Source organism: Arachis stenosperma, chromosome 10 (assembly GCF_014773155.1).
Source record: "Arachis stenosperma cultivar V10309 chromosome 10, arast.V10309.gnm1.PFL2, whole genome shotgun sequence".
NCBI classification, from domain to species: domain Eukaryota; kingdom Viridiplantae; phylum Streptophyta; class Magnoliopsida; order Fabales; family Fabaceae; genus Arachis; species Arachis stenosperma.
The window spans coordinates 43286968-43300644 of NC_080386.1; positions in this window are offsets into that span (position 1 = coordinate 43286968).

Here is a 13677-nt window from a genome sequence, read left to right on the forward strand (position 1 = left end):
AAGACTAGGGCTACGCGGCTGTGTGGCGGTGGCGAAGACGTCTGAGGAGATGGCGGGGGGAAGATTGTTCCTGCTGTGAGGAGAGGTTCCGATGTGACCCCAAGGTCCGGTGTGCGAGGTGTCGTGAACCCGACTTCACCTTTGGCCGAGGATAGAGTTGGTATGGAGGTTCCAAGCGATGGTGCTGTTCCTGCAGTCCCGATATCCATGTTTCAGCCAGGTGTTGATGCGGAGTCTGGAAAGGGCCTTGATCCTCTGTAATTTTTTGTACTTTTTGTGCTTTTGCCCGACCTGTGGGCTTTTTGTTTTTTGGATGTTTTCTGCAAACATTTGGACACCTGTTCTGCTATTTTAGCTACTCTTGTAGCTTTATTATGCCATGCTTTGTGTTTCGATTTGTCTTGTTCCGCTTTTATGCTTTTTAGTTGTTCTCGGATAACAACTTTTTAGCTAGCGTTTTGACTTCCGCTTTTTGCTTTTTTAGTTGTTTTTGGGTAACAACTTTTAGCTAGCGCTTTGACTTCTCGCTTTTTGCGTTTTAGTTTTTTGGGTAACAACCTTTTAGCTAGTGCCTTGACTTTCTCGCTTTTGCTTTTTAGTTGTTTTTGGGTAACAACTTTTTAGCTAGCGCCTTGACTTTCTCGCTTTTGCTTTTTAGTTGTTTTTGGGTAACAACTTTTTAGCTAGCGCCTTGACTTTCTCGCTTTTTGCTTTTTAGTTGTTTTTGGGTAACAACTTTTAGCTAGCGCCTTGACTTTCTCGCTTTTTGCTTTTTAGTTGTTTTTGGGTAACAACTTTTTAGCTAGCGCCTTGACTTTCTCGCTTTTTGCTTTTTAGTTGTTTTTGGGTAACAACTTTTTAGCTAGCGCCTTGACTTTCTCGCTTTTGCTTTTTAGTTGTTTTTGGGTAACAACTTTTAGCTAGCGCCTTGACTTTCTCGCTTTTTACTTTTTAGTTGTTTTTGGGTAACAACTTTTTAGCTAGCGCCTTGACTTTCTCGCTTTTTGCTTTTTAGTTGTTTTTGGGTAACAACTTTTTAGCTAGCGTTTCTCGAAGTCCTGGTTCTTTTGCCAGCTTCTTTCTTGGGTCCGAGTTTACTCTCGGACATCGGGATCCTTGAGTACCCCTTTGGTCAGGTCCGACTTCGTTGTTTGGTCGGCCTTTTTTAAGTTATTTTGTAACTTCTTTTCTATTTGGCTTTTTGAGCCATTTCAGAGTTACTTTTATAACTTCTCACATTAATTTGAACCTCGTCGCTTCATCTTTGCCGACCTCGTATGGCCTTTGGCAAATGATTTTTTGCGTTTTGCCGAGCATAATTAATGCGCCTTGGTGGGGTACTTTTTAGGATATGCTTTATAACGAGAAAGAGAAAATAAAGAAATTTGATTAGTATTAAAAGAAGAATGTACAAAGTGTTTACCCTTTTGACTAGGTCGGGTGTCCTACTTAACCGGGTGTCTCATTAAAAAACCCTCGTGGGGAAAAAGAGTACACCTCGGGTTAAGTTATTCTAGCTGTAGTATCGTCTTAGGTTACAGGCGTGCCAGGTTCTGGGCAGCTCATTGCCTTCTAGGTCGGATATCTTGTAGTAGCCTGTCCCTAAGATTTCTGTTACTTTGTAGGGCCCCTTCCAATTTGCGGCTAGCTTTCCTTCTCCCGATTTTTGTGTTCCGATGTCGTTTCGGATTAAAATCAGGTCGTGAGTGGAGAAGCTTCGTTTTATCACCTTTCGGTTATATCTGAGGGCCGTTCGTCGTTTTAAGACTTCTTCTCTGATTCGGGCTCTTTCTCGGACCTCGGGTAGGAGGTCGAGTTCTTCTCTTTGTGCCTGAGGGTTGCCTCCTTCGTTGTAGAAGATGGTTCTGGGTGATCCTTCGTCTATTTCGGGAATCATTGCCTCCATTCCGTAGGCTAGTCGGAATGGGGATTCTCCTGTTGTAGAGTGCGGGGTTGTCCGATATGCCCATAATACCTGGGGAGTTCATCGGCCCATGCCCCTTTGGCCTCTTGGAGTCTTCGTTTTAACCCGGCCAAGATGACTTTATTTGCGGCCTCTGCTTGTCCATTGGCTTGCGGGTGTTCGACCGATGTGAACTGCTGTTTGATTTTTAGCTCGGCCACCAAGTTCTGAAAACTTGTGTCTGTGAACTGTGTTCCATTGTCTGTTGTGATGGAGTAGGGGACTCCGAACCTCGTGACAATGTTTTTGTATAGGAATTTACGGCTTTTCTGAGCCGTAATAGTGGCTAAGGGTTCAGCCTCGATCCACTTTGTGAAGTAGTCGACCCCTACTATGAGGTACTTGACTTGCCCCGGTCCTTGTGGGAATGGGCCGAGTAGGTCGAGTCCCCACTTTGCGAAGGGCCATGGTGCGGTGATGCTTATGAGGTCTTCGGGCGGTGCTTTGTGAAAATTGGCGTTTTTTTGGCAGGGGGGCATATTTTCACAAACTCTGCCGCGTCTCTTTGCAAGGTCGGCCAGTAGAACCCGGCTCTGACTATTTTCTTGGACAGGGCCGGGCTCCGAGATGGTTCCCACACATGCCTTTGTGGACTTCTTCGAGGACGCTCTTTGTTTCTGTGGTCGGGACGCACCTCAGGAGGGGGTTTGAGAATCCTCTTCTGTATAATACGTCGTGGATTAACGTGTAGTTCTGGGCGTCTTTTGTAAGCCTTTTAGCTTCTTTTCTTTCGGCGGGGAGAGTTCCCGATTTCAGATAGTTGAGTATGGGGGTTATCCATCCTTGTTGTTGCCCGGATATATTTAGTATTTCTTCCTCCCTTAACACGGAGGGGGATTGTAGAGTTTCTTGGAGGAGACTTCTGTTGTTCCCTTCGGGCTTGGTGCTAGCAAGTTTTGAGAGGGCGTCTGCCCGGGCATTTTGCTCCCGGGGTATGTGCTGGATTTGTATTTCCGGGAAGTGTCGTAATTGCGCCTGTGTTTGGTCCAGGTATTTTTTCATAGTAGGGTCTTTGGCCTGGTAGCTTCCATTTACTTGTGATGTGACGACCTGGGAGTCGCTGAAGATCGTGATCTTCTTTGCTCTGACCTCTTCGGCTAGTTTAGTCCCGCTAGTAGGGCTTCGTATTCGGCTTGGTTATTTGAGGCCTGGAACTCGAATTTTAGGGATAGCTCAATCCGTGTTCCTTGATCGCTTTCGAGTATAACACCGGCCCCGCTTCCTGTTTTGTTTGAGGATCCGTCGACATACAGATTCCATGAGAGTGGGGTTCCCGGGGTCTCAGTGTATTCTGCGACGAAGTCGGCTAGGTATTGAGATTTTATGGCAGTCCGGGCTTCATAGTGGAGGTCGAACTCGGACAATTCCACCGCCCATTGTAGGATTCGTCCTGCCATGTCTGTCTTTTGTAGGATGTGTCTCATGGGTTGGTTTGTCCGGACTTTGATGGTGTGGGCTTGAAAGTAGGGGCGGAGTCTCCGAGCTGTGAACACTAGTGCATAGGCGAATTTCTCTATTTCTGATAGTTTAATTCGGCCCCTTGTAGTGCTTTGCTTACGAAGTATATGGGGTGTTGCCCCTCCTCATTTTCTCGTATTAGTGCCGAGGCGACTGCCCGATGTCCGACCGACAGGTATAGTACGAGCTCTTCCCCTTTTAGAGGTCGGGTTAAGATTGGTGGCTGCCCGAGGAATTCCTTGAATTCTTGGAAGGCCTTTTCGCATTCCGGGTCCAAGAGAAGGGTTTCCCTTTCTTTAGGAGTGAGTAGAGAGGGAGTGATCTTATCGCTGATCCTGCCAAGAATCTTGATAGGGCGGCTAGTCTCCCATTTAGTTGTTGTACTTCTTTGACACACGTCGGGCTTTTCATATTGAGTATTGCTTGGCATTTGTCCGGGTTTGCTTCGATGCCTCTCTGAGTCAGCATGAAGCCTAAGAACTTCCCGGCTTCTGCGGCGAAGGTGCACTTTGTCGGGTTAAGTCTCATGTTGTGTTTCCGGAGGGTGTCGAAGATACTGCTGAGGTCGGCCACCAAGTTTCTGTCTTCTTGTGTCTTTACTAGCATGTCGTCGACGTACACCTCTAGCTGTAGCCCGATGTGTTCTGAGAACACTTTGTTCATTAGCCTCTGGTAGGTTGCCCCTGCGTTCTTCAGCCCGAAGGGCATTACTACGTAGCAGTAGTTTGCCCTTGGGTTATGAACGAGGTCTTTTCTTGGTCGGGTCCATACATCGGATTTGATTGTATCCCGAGTATGCATCCATGAAGGAGAGGTATCTGTAGCCCGAAGCGGCATCGACTAAGGCGTCGATGTTCGGTAGTGGATATGGATCTTTGGGGCAGGCTTTGTTGAGATCCGTGTAGTCGACGCACATCCTCCATTTTCCATTGGGCTTCTTCACTAGGACCACGTTTGCGAGCCATAGGGGGTACTTTACTTCCCTAATGAACCCTGCATCTAGTAGTGCTTGCACTTGTTCTTCTATTGCTTGCATGCGTTCGGGCCCGAGCTTCCTGCGTCTTTGTTGGACAGGTCGGGATCCCGGGTATACTGATAGCTTATGGCACATCAGGTCGGGGCTTATGCCTGGTATATCGGAGGCTTTCCAGGCGAAGAGGTCGGAATTCTCCCTTAAGAGGGTTGTGAGTTCCTCCTTTAGGCCTGCCTCGAGGTTTGCCCCTATGTTTGTTACTTTCTCGGGTGTGTTCCCGATCTGGATCTTTTCGGTCTCTCCTTCTGGTTGTGGCCGAAGATCTTCTCGGGCTTGGACTCGCCCGAGTTCTATTGTGTTGACCTCTTTCCTTTTAGGCTCAGGCTTTCGTTGTAGCATCGTCGTGCTAGTTTTTGGTCGCCTTTTAGGGTAGCGATTCCCTTTGCGGTAGGGAACTTCATACAGAGGTGTGGGGTCGAGACTATAGCCGCTAGTCTGTTTAGGGTTGGTCGTCCGATGAGGGAATTGTATGCTGAAGTGACGTCGACTACAATGTAGTCGATGCTTAGTGTTTTGGTTTGCTCGCCTTTTCCAAAGGTAGTGTGTAATGAGATGTATCCCAAGGGGCGGATCGGGGTATCTCCTAGTCCAAACAGGTCAGTGGATAGGCTTTTAGCTCTTTTTCTTCGAGTCCGAGCTTGTCGAAGGCTGCTTTGAACAGGATATCTGCTGAGCTTCCTTGGTCGATCAGGGTTCGATGTAAGTTGGCGTTGGCTAGGATGATGGTGATCACCATAGGGTCGTCGTGTCCGGGTATTATTCCAAGAGCATCTTCTCGGGTAAATGAGATAGTAGGTAACTCGGGTAAGGGGCTGTCTTCTCGGACATGGTAGACTTCTTTGAGGTGTCTCTTCCGTGAGGATTTGGATGTCCCTCCCCCTGCGAAACCTCCGTTTATCATGTGTATGTGCCTTTCAGGAGTTCGCGGGGTTCGTGTTTGCTCGGCCCGATCTTCGTTATCTCCCCGTCTTCTCTTTCTGGTTTCTTCTCCTTTCTCAGCTATGTGTCTGTCGAGTTTTCCCTCTCTGGCTAGCTTTTCTATAACATTCTTTAAGTCGTGGCAGTCGTTAGTAGAGTGGCCGTAGAGTCTGTGATATTCGCAGTACTCGGACCGATCTCTTCCTGCTCTCTTGTGCTTCAGAGGTTTGGGTGGTGGGATCTTCTCGGTGTGGCATACTTCTCTGTAGACGTCTACCAGGGAGACTCGGAGGGGAATGTAGCTGTGGTATTTTCGTGGCTTGTCCGAGTTGGATTCTTCTTTCTTTTTCTGTTCCCGATCTCGATCTCGGGGCGGGTAGGTTGACTCCTTCCTGGAAGAGTCTCTCAGCTGGGAGGTTTCTTCCATGTTGATATACTTTCCTGCCCGTTCTTGTACTTCGTATAAGGAAGTCGGGTATCTTTTGGATAGGGATTGGCTAAACGGTCCTTCTTTTAGGCCGTTTGCTAGTCCCATGATGGCTGCTTCCGTGGACAAGTGTTGTATGTCCAGGCAGGCCTTGTTGAATCGCTCCATGTACTCTCTGAGAGTTTCTCGGTTGCCTTGTTTGATCCCGAGTAGGCTGGGGGCATGTTTTGCCTTGTCCTTTTGAATAGAGAACCTTGTTAAGAATTTTTGGTCAGGTCTTCAAAGCTGGAGATTGATCCTGGTGGCAGGTTGTCGAACCACTTCATGGCTGACTTAGTGAGAGTGGTGGGGAAGGCTTTGCATCGAATCGCGTCGGAGGCGTCGACTAAGTACATTCTGCTTCTGAAATTGCTGAGGTGATGACTTGGATCGGTGGTGCCGTCGTAGAGGTCCATATCTGGTGGTTTGAAGTTTCGCGGTACCTTCTCTTTCATGATCTCTTGTGTGAAGGGATCATGGTTGCTTTCGGGAGTGGTGCCGTGTTCCGTCCTATCTTTTAGGTTGGCCTCTATCTTCCGCAGTTTTTCTTCCAATTCTCTGCGTTTGCGAGCTTCCCTTCTCAGATCCTGTTCAGTTTCCTTCTGCTTCTTTGCGTCCTCTTCGAGGTGTCTCAGCCGGCTTTGTTGTGCCCGAACTGTTTCCAGAATCTCCGAACTTTTTTCTCTTTCGGGATTTTGTGGATCTTTGTCTGGGGGTGATGTCTTTGGGCGATTCTGTTTGTTTCCTCCTGGAGTGCGTGGTGATAGAGGGCTGTCCGGCCGTTCTCCGGTGTCAACTTCCTCTTCTTGTTCTGATGTAGCGTGGTTATTGTTGGGAGGGTCGTCCGCCATGGTAAAGGGATGACTTCCAGGGTCCCCGGCAACGGCGCCAATGTTCCGAGGGTTACCTGAAACGTGTAGCTCGGTCTTCTGGCAAGGCCCGAGGTGGCGGGTCTGTGACCCGAGCTGGTTGTGCTGAACGGCGGGGGGTTGTACCTGCAACGACACTCCGATGCTTAAGTTAGCATGGGTCCAAGCAGATATCAAGTAGAATTAGAGTATGAGTTATACCTGGGTGCTCCAGTGTATTTATAGTAGTTGGCTGCGATCATCCCTGGAGAAGATATTCTTATCTTATCTTATCTTTTGGGAGATTCATCTCTATCTTTGCGGAACCGCCTTTCCCAGGCCCTTTCGGCCTTTAGGTTTTGGGCTTAGTTCCTTCTGATGGGCCTTTCTTTGGCCTGTTTGTCCGAGGTCCGACCTCGAACGTGGGCCTTGGGTCGAGGTCGGGCCTTCTATCAGCATTACCGAGTTTGGAGAGCTCGGTCAGGGTATGAACAGTAAGTATCTTTGAAAAAGGAAAGAAATTGATTTTGAAAAAGATTTGTTTGAAAAGATTTGATTTGAAAAAGATTTGATTTTGAAAAACTTTGAAAACTTGAAAAAAATTTGATTTGAAAACAAAATCTTCCCCCTTGTGCCATCCTGGCGTTAAACGGCCAGAATGGTGCACATTCTGGCGTTTAACGCCCAAACTACTACCCTTTTGGGCGTTAAACGCCCAACCAGGCACCCTGGCTGGCGTTTAAACGCCAGTCTGTCTTCTTCACTGGGCATTTTTGAATGCCCAGCTTTTTCTGTGTGATTCCTCTGCAGTATGTTCTGAATCTTCAATTCTCTGTATTATTGACTTGAAAAGACACAAATTAAAAATATTTTTGGATTTTTAATAATAAGGAATAATCAAAATGCAAGTAAAATCAAATAATAATGCATGCAAGACACCAAACTTAGCAGTTTGTATACCATTGACACTAACAAAATGAGAATGCATAGAACAAAACACTCAAGTCAATAGAATTCAAAGATCAAAACAAGGAAATCATCAAGAACAACTTGAAGATCAATGAGGACACATGCATGAATGCAATAAGATCAGAAACATGCAATTGACACTAAACTTAAGATGAGACTCTAGACTCAAACAAAACATATTTTTGGATTTTATGATTTTGTAAATTTTTTTTTTTGTGCTTTTTCGAAAATTAAGTGAAAAGGAAAATAAAGGTATCAAAATTCTTAATGAGAATTCCAGGAATCATGCAATGTTAGTCTAAAGCTTTAGTCTAAAGGAATTAGACATAGCTAGCTAAGCTTCAGCAGGACATTGCATTCAAGAGCTCAATTGATGAGGATCAATCAGCTTTGGTGATGATAAGAACATCACTTTGAAACACTAGAATTCATTCTTAAGAACTCTGAAAAAAAATACCTAATCTAAGCAACAAGATGAACCGTCAGTTGTCCATACACAAACAATCCCCGGCAACGGCGCCAAAAACTTGGTGCACGAAATTGTGATCACTACAACTTCGCACAACTAACCAGCAAGTGCACTGGGTCGTCCAAGTAATACCTTACGCGAGTAAGGGTCGATCCCACGGAGATTGGTGGTATGAAGCAAGCTATGGTCATCTTGTAAATCTCAGTCAGGCAGACTCAAATGGGTATAGATGATGAACGAAAATAACATAAAGATAAAGATAGAGATACTTATGTATATCATTGGTGTAAGAGCTTCAGACAAGCATATGAAGATGCCTTCCCTTCCGTCTCTGCTTTCCTACTGTCTTCATCCAATCCTTCTTACTCCTTTCCATGGCAAGCTCGTGTAGGGTTTCACTGTTGTCAGCACCTCCCATCCTCGCAGTGAAAGCTAATGCACGCACTCTGTCACAGTACTGCCAATCACCGGTTTGGTTCCCTCCCCTACCGGAATAGAATCCCTCTTTTGCGTCTGTCACTAACGCCCAGTAGGTTACAGGTTTGAAGCACGTCACAGTCATTCAGTCATTGAATCCTACTCAGAATACCACAGACAAGGTTTAGACCTTCCGGATTCTCTTGAATGCCGCCATCAGGTCCTGCCTATACCACGAAGATTCCGATTAAAGAATCCAAGAGATATTCACTAAGCCTCAGATGCTTGTAGAACAAGAGTGGTTGTCAGTCACTTTGTTCATGGGTGAGAATGGTGATGGGCGTCAATCATCACCTTCATCAAGTTGAAGAACAAGTGATATCTTGGACAAAGAACAAGCGGAATTGAATAGAAGAACAATAGTAATTGCATTAATACTCGAGGTACAGCAGAGCTCCACACCTTAATCTATGGTGTGTAGAAACTCCACCGTTGAAAATACATAAGAACAAGAGTGATCATTGGTTTCGGCCCCAGAGAGGGAACCAGAAGAACCAAGATGAAAATACAATAGTAAAAGGTCCTACTTATAGAGAACTAGTAGCCTAGGGTGTACAGAGATGAGTAAATGACATAAAAATCCACTTCCGGGCCCACTTGGTGTGTGCTTGGGCTGAGCAATGGAGCATTTTTCGTGTAGAGACTCTTCCTGGCGTTTAACTCCCGTTTTGGTGCCAGTTTGGGCGTTTAACTCCCATTCTTGTGCCAGTTTGGGCGTTTAACGTTTGGAATTCTGAGGGTGACTTTGAACGCCGGTTTGGGCCATCAAATCTTGGGCAAAGTATGGACTATCATATATTGCTGGAAAGCCCAGGATGTCTACTTTCCAACGCCGTTGAGAGCGCGCCAATTGGGCTTCTGTAGCTCCAGAAAATCCACTTTGAGTGCAGGGAGGTCAGAATCCAACAGCATCTGCAGTCCTTTTCAATCTCTGGATCAGATTTTTGCTCAGGTCCCTCAATTTCAGCCAGAAAATACCTGAAATCACAGAAAAACACACAAACTCATAGTAAAGTCCAGAAAAGTAAATTTTAACTAAAAACTAATAAAAATATACTAAGAACTCAACTAAAACTACCAAAAACATACTAAAAATAATGCCAAAAAGCGTATAAATTATCCGCTCATCAGTCACCACATCCATTAGATTGATATGCATTAGGATTGGAATTATACCAATAAGAGTCCGGAGGGGGTTGTTGCCAAGAAGATTGTCCATAAGCTTGGGGCTCCTCCCACCTTTGATCTCCAAATCCTTGATGCATATCCTCATTGTAGTTTCCATTACCTACAACATAATTTGAGCCAAACTCATAGCCAAAGGGGTGAGAATTCATAATAGCAACTAAAAACAAAAGCTACAAAAATAAGCAACAAGTCCTAAGTCTAACAAAAACTAACAAATAAGCAAAAGGCAAACATATTCACAATATTCACAATAGCCAATAATGTAACACCATTGCAAATCCCCGGCAACGGCGCCATTTTTGATAAACGAACTTTTGATAGTTTAGAATTTATCCAATGGAGTCTCGTTGTGAAGTATAGTTTCCAAACCAATCAACAATCCTTACATCAAAAATATTGGTTGTCACAAGTAACAAACCCCAAATATGAATTAACCGAAGTATTAAGACTCCGGGTCTGATGACATGTCACCATGTCATGTTTTTCTATGCTTTTTCATATAAGAAATTTATGATTAGTGCTTAAATATTGCATTATTTTGTGCTTAAATGGTATATTTCCTTGATCTTTTGATTTTATAAATTTTGTAGGAAATAAGTGGAAAAAGAAGCAAAACAGCACAAAATAAGCTAAAAAGAAGAAAAGAGGAATTTTAGGCACACTTTGAAGATTGAGCTTACTTTGGAGCTTTAGGCCACGCTTTTAAAAGCGTGGCCCATGACCATGAAACCTTGGCCTGATTCACGTGCATCAATATCATATGCATACATGCGTTTAAGTATTAATGGCATCATGAACCATGCATTGTTAAAGCATTTGCATTACTAATAAAATGAATGAATGCAATGCTACGTACTTGGCATTATCATGATTTAATAAAGCCAATAAAATGTATGCATGAAGCATTTAATTATTAATGCCAATTAAATGAATGAATGAACGATTAGCTAAATGGCATTAATAATTAAATAAAATGAAAGCATGTAATTGGCTTCAGCGTTCATCAAAGCTCAAAAGCTTGCGCCAACGTTTGCCTCAAACTTTGAGGTCAAACGTTGGCTTGAAGAACTTCACCCAGGAGCCAAAAAGCTTGCGCCAACGTTTACCTCAAACTTGAGGTCAAACGTTGGCGCCATTTGAGTATGAAGAGAGTCCCTGATTGAAGGTTTAATTGAGCCACGTTTGCGCCAACGTTTGCCTCAAACGTTGGGCCAAACGTTGGCCAAAAGACATGCAAGGGAGGATCCACGTTTGAGCTCAAGTTTGACCTCAAACTTTGAGCCAAACGTGGATGACAGCACGGGAGGCAAGCTGCTACAAAAAGCTTGAGTCAAAGTTTGCCTCAAACTTTGACTCAAGCTTTAACGGTTCATGGCCCGGTTCACAAGTGGGTTTCTTTCCAACTCCAAGAGCAATCAATAGAGGCTTTTGTCAACCCAATTCCATCAAGATCAATGGCCCAATTGACACCACTCAAAGGCACAAGAGATGGTTAGAATAGAAATTTCATTTTAGTTGTAATTTGTTTTGAATTTCATTTTCATTTTGTAAAAAGCCTATATAAGCCATCATTCTCATTTTAGAAAGGAGGTGAGCTCCATTAGAGAGCACTGAGAGGCTAGCTCCACTAGGGAGCATTAGGAGTAGTAGAGAGCTCTCTCTTGAGTTTTTCTTTTTTGAGTTTGAATCTTGGGTGGAGAATTGAAGGAATTCTGTTTCATTCTCCCTTTAAGATTTCTCTTTGTTTTGCGTTGCTGCATAATTCTAAGAAATTGAGGATTGAATTTGAGTTTTCATTTGCTGCTTCCATTCTTCTTTCTTCTGCAAACTTGTTTTCTGTTGGATCAAGGAAGGGAGTGAAATCTAGACTTGTTCTCTAGTCTCATCCAACCCCTGAGATCTTCAACTTTCCTTTAGCTATTGCAATTGAGCTGCATTTTACTTTCTGTTTGGTTCCTCAATTCAGTTTACATTAAGCTTGCTGCAAAGTTCATTTACATTTCCTGCACAATTCTAATTCCTCTGCAATTGATCTGAGTTCTAATTTACTGCTTTCTTTAATTTTCAGCACCCACTCCCCTTTACATTCACTGCAATTTACATTTCTTGTCATTTAAGCTTCTGTCCATTTAAGTTTCTGTCCAATTTAGCTTCTGCACCTTTAATTCTTGCAATTTACTTTCTGTCGGTCACTCTTCACACAATTCACTCAATGTTGGCTTGACTAAACTAATCACCCACTAAAGTTGCTTGATCCATCAATCCCTGTGGGATCGACCTCACTCTTGTGAGTTATTACTACTTGATGCGACCCGGTACACTTGCCGGTTGGATTTGTGTGTTGGAAATTCGTTTTCCGCAAAAATACACCATCAGGGTCGTCTCACAAGGAATTGCAATGAAGTGTTTAATTATTGGCTATGAAGAGCAAGGGGGGTTTGGTTGATAATTGGGCAAGAAAATTAATGACAAGAAAAGTAAAGAGAGCAATTAATAAAGAGAGACATTCATGGCAATGAATTGAGATCATAGGCTTTCTATCCTAGTCATGCATGATTAATTCATCTTATTTAGTTAACTCACACATCGGGAGAATGTCAAACAAGACTAATTAATCATGTCACAATTATAAACAAGAATTTATCTCATTACGTCAACTCCAACAAATAGGGAGAAAGTCTAACGAGACTAGCTAATCTCAATCCAAAAGTCCTAACCAACTTACTAATTAAACTAGCAAAAGATTAGCGTCAATGGAAACAATATTCCATAAGTCCTAATCAACTCACTAATTAAATTAGCAAAAGATTAGCGTCAATGGAAACAATATTAGCTAACAACTCTAGATCACCAACATAAGTTGGGTTTTCATGACTCAAGATTGCCTAATTACTCTTTCCAAGCCAAGAATGCTCAAAATCTACTCTAACATCCTTCCAAGCATTCTATCAAACACTTGGAAGGCATAAAAGGAAAGCATAGTAATGTGCAAGAATAATAAAATCTACTACCAATAGCAAGGAAAGTAAGATCTCAACACAAATCAACAATAAAAAGAACATCAAACATAAAATTGCATTAAAGAAAACTAAGATCCAACAATTGTTCATAAACATAAAAGAGGACAAAATAAAGGAAATGACAAGCAAAACTAGAAGAGTAGAGACGTAATAACAAGAAATTAAAAGGAGAAACTAAATCAAAACAAGAATTAAAACTTGGATTCAAGAAGAATTAACTAAAACTACCCTAAAATCTAGAGAGAGGAGAAAGCCTCCCTCTCTAGAATTCTAACGTAAAACATGATAAAAAACTAAACTATGACTAAGTGTGTTCATTCTCCCTTCAATCCTTGGGTTCAATAGCATCAGAAATGGGTTGGATTGGGCCCAAAATGAGCTGCAAAATCGCTGGGGGCGATTTCATTAAAGTGGGCCACGGACAGCATCGGCGCGTGTGCGCAAAGTGCGCGTGCGCGTCGATTGGCAATTCTTCACCCGCGCGAATGTGGCATGTACGCGCGCGCGTCCGTTGGTGAGACCACTTTCGCGCGTGTGCACCTTGTACGCGTGCGCGTCCCGTGGTGCATTTCCAATTCTTGTTTCTTCATGCATTCTCCTCTTTGCATGCTTTTCTCCTCACTTCTTCCATCCAATACTTGCCTTATGAACCTGAAATCACTTAACAAATATATCAAGGCATCGAATGGAATTAAAGTGGATTAAAATCACCAATTTTAGGGCCTAAAAAGCATGTTTTCACATTTAAGCACAAATCGAGGGAGAGTTGCAAAACCATGCTATTTAATTGAATAAATGTGAGAAAAGGTGATAAAAATCCCTCAAAATAAGCACAAAATAAACCACGAAATCAGGGTTTATCAGCTGC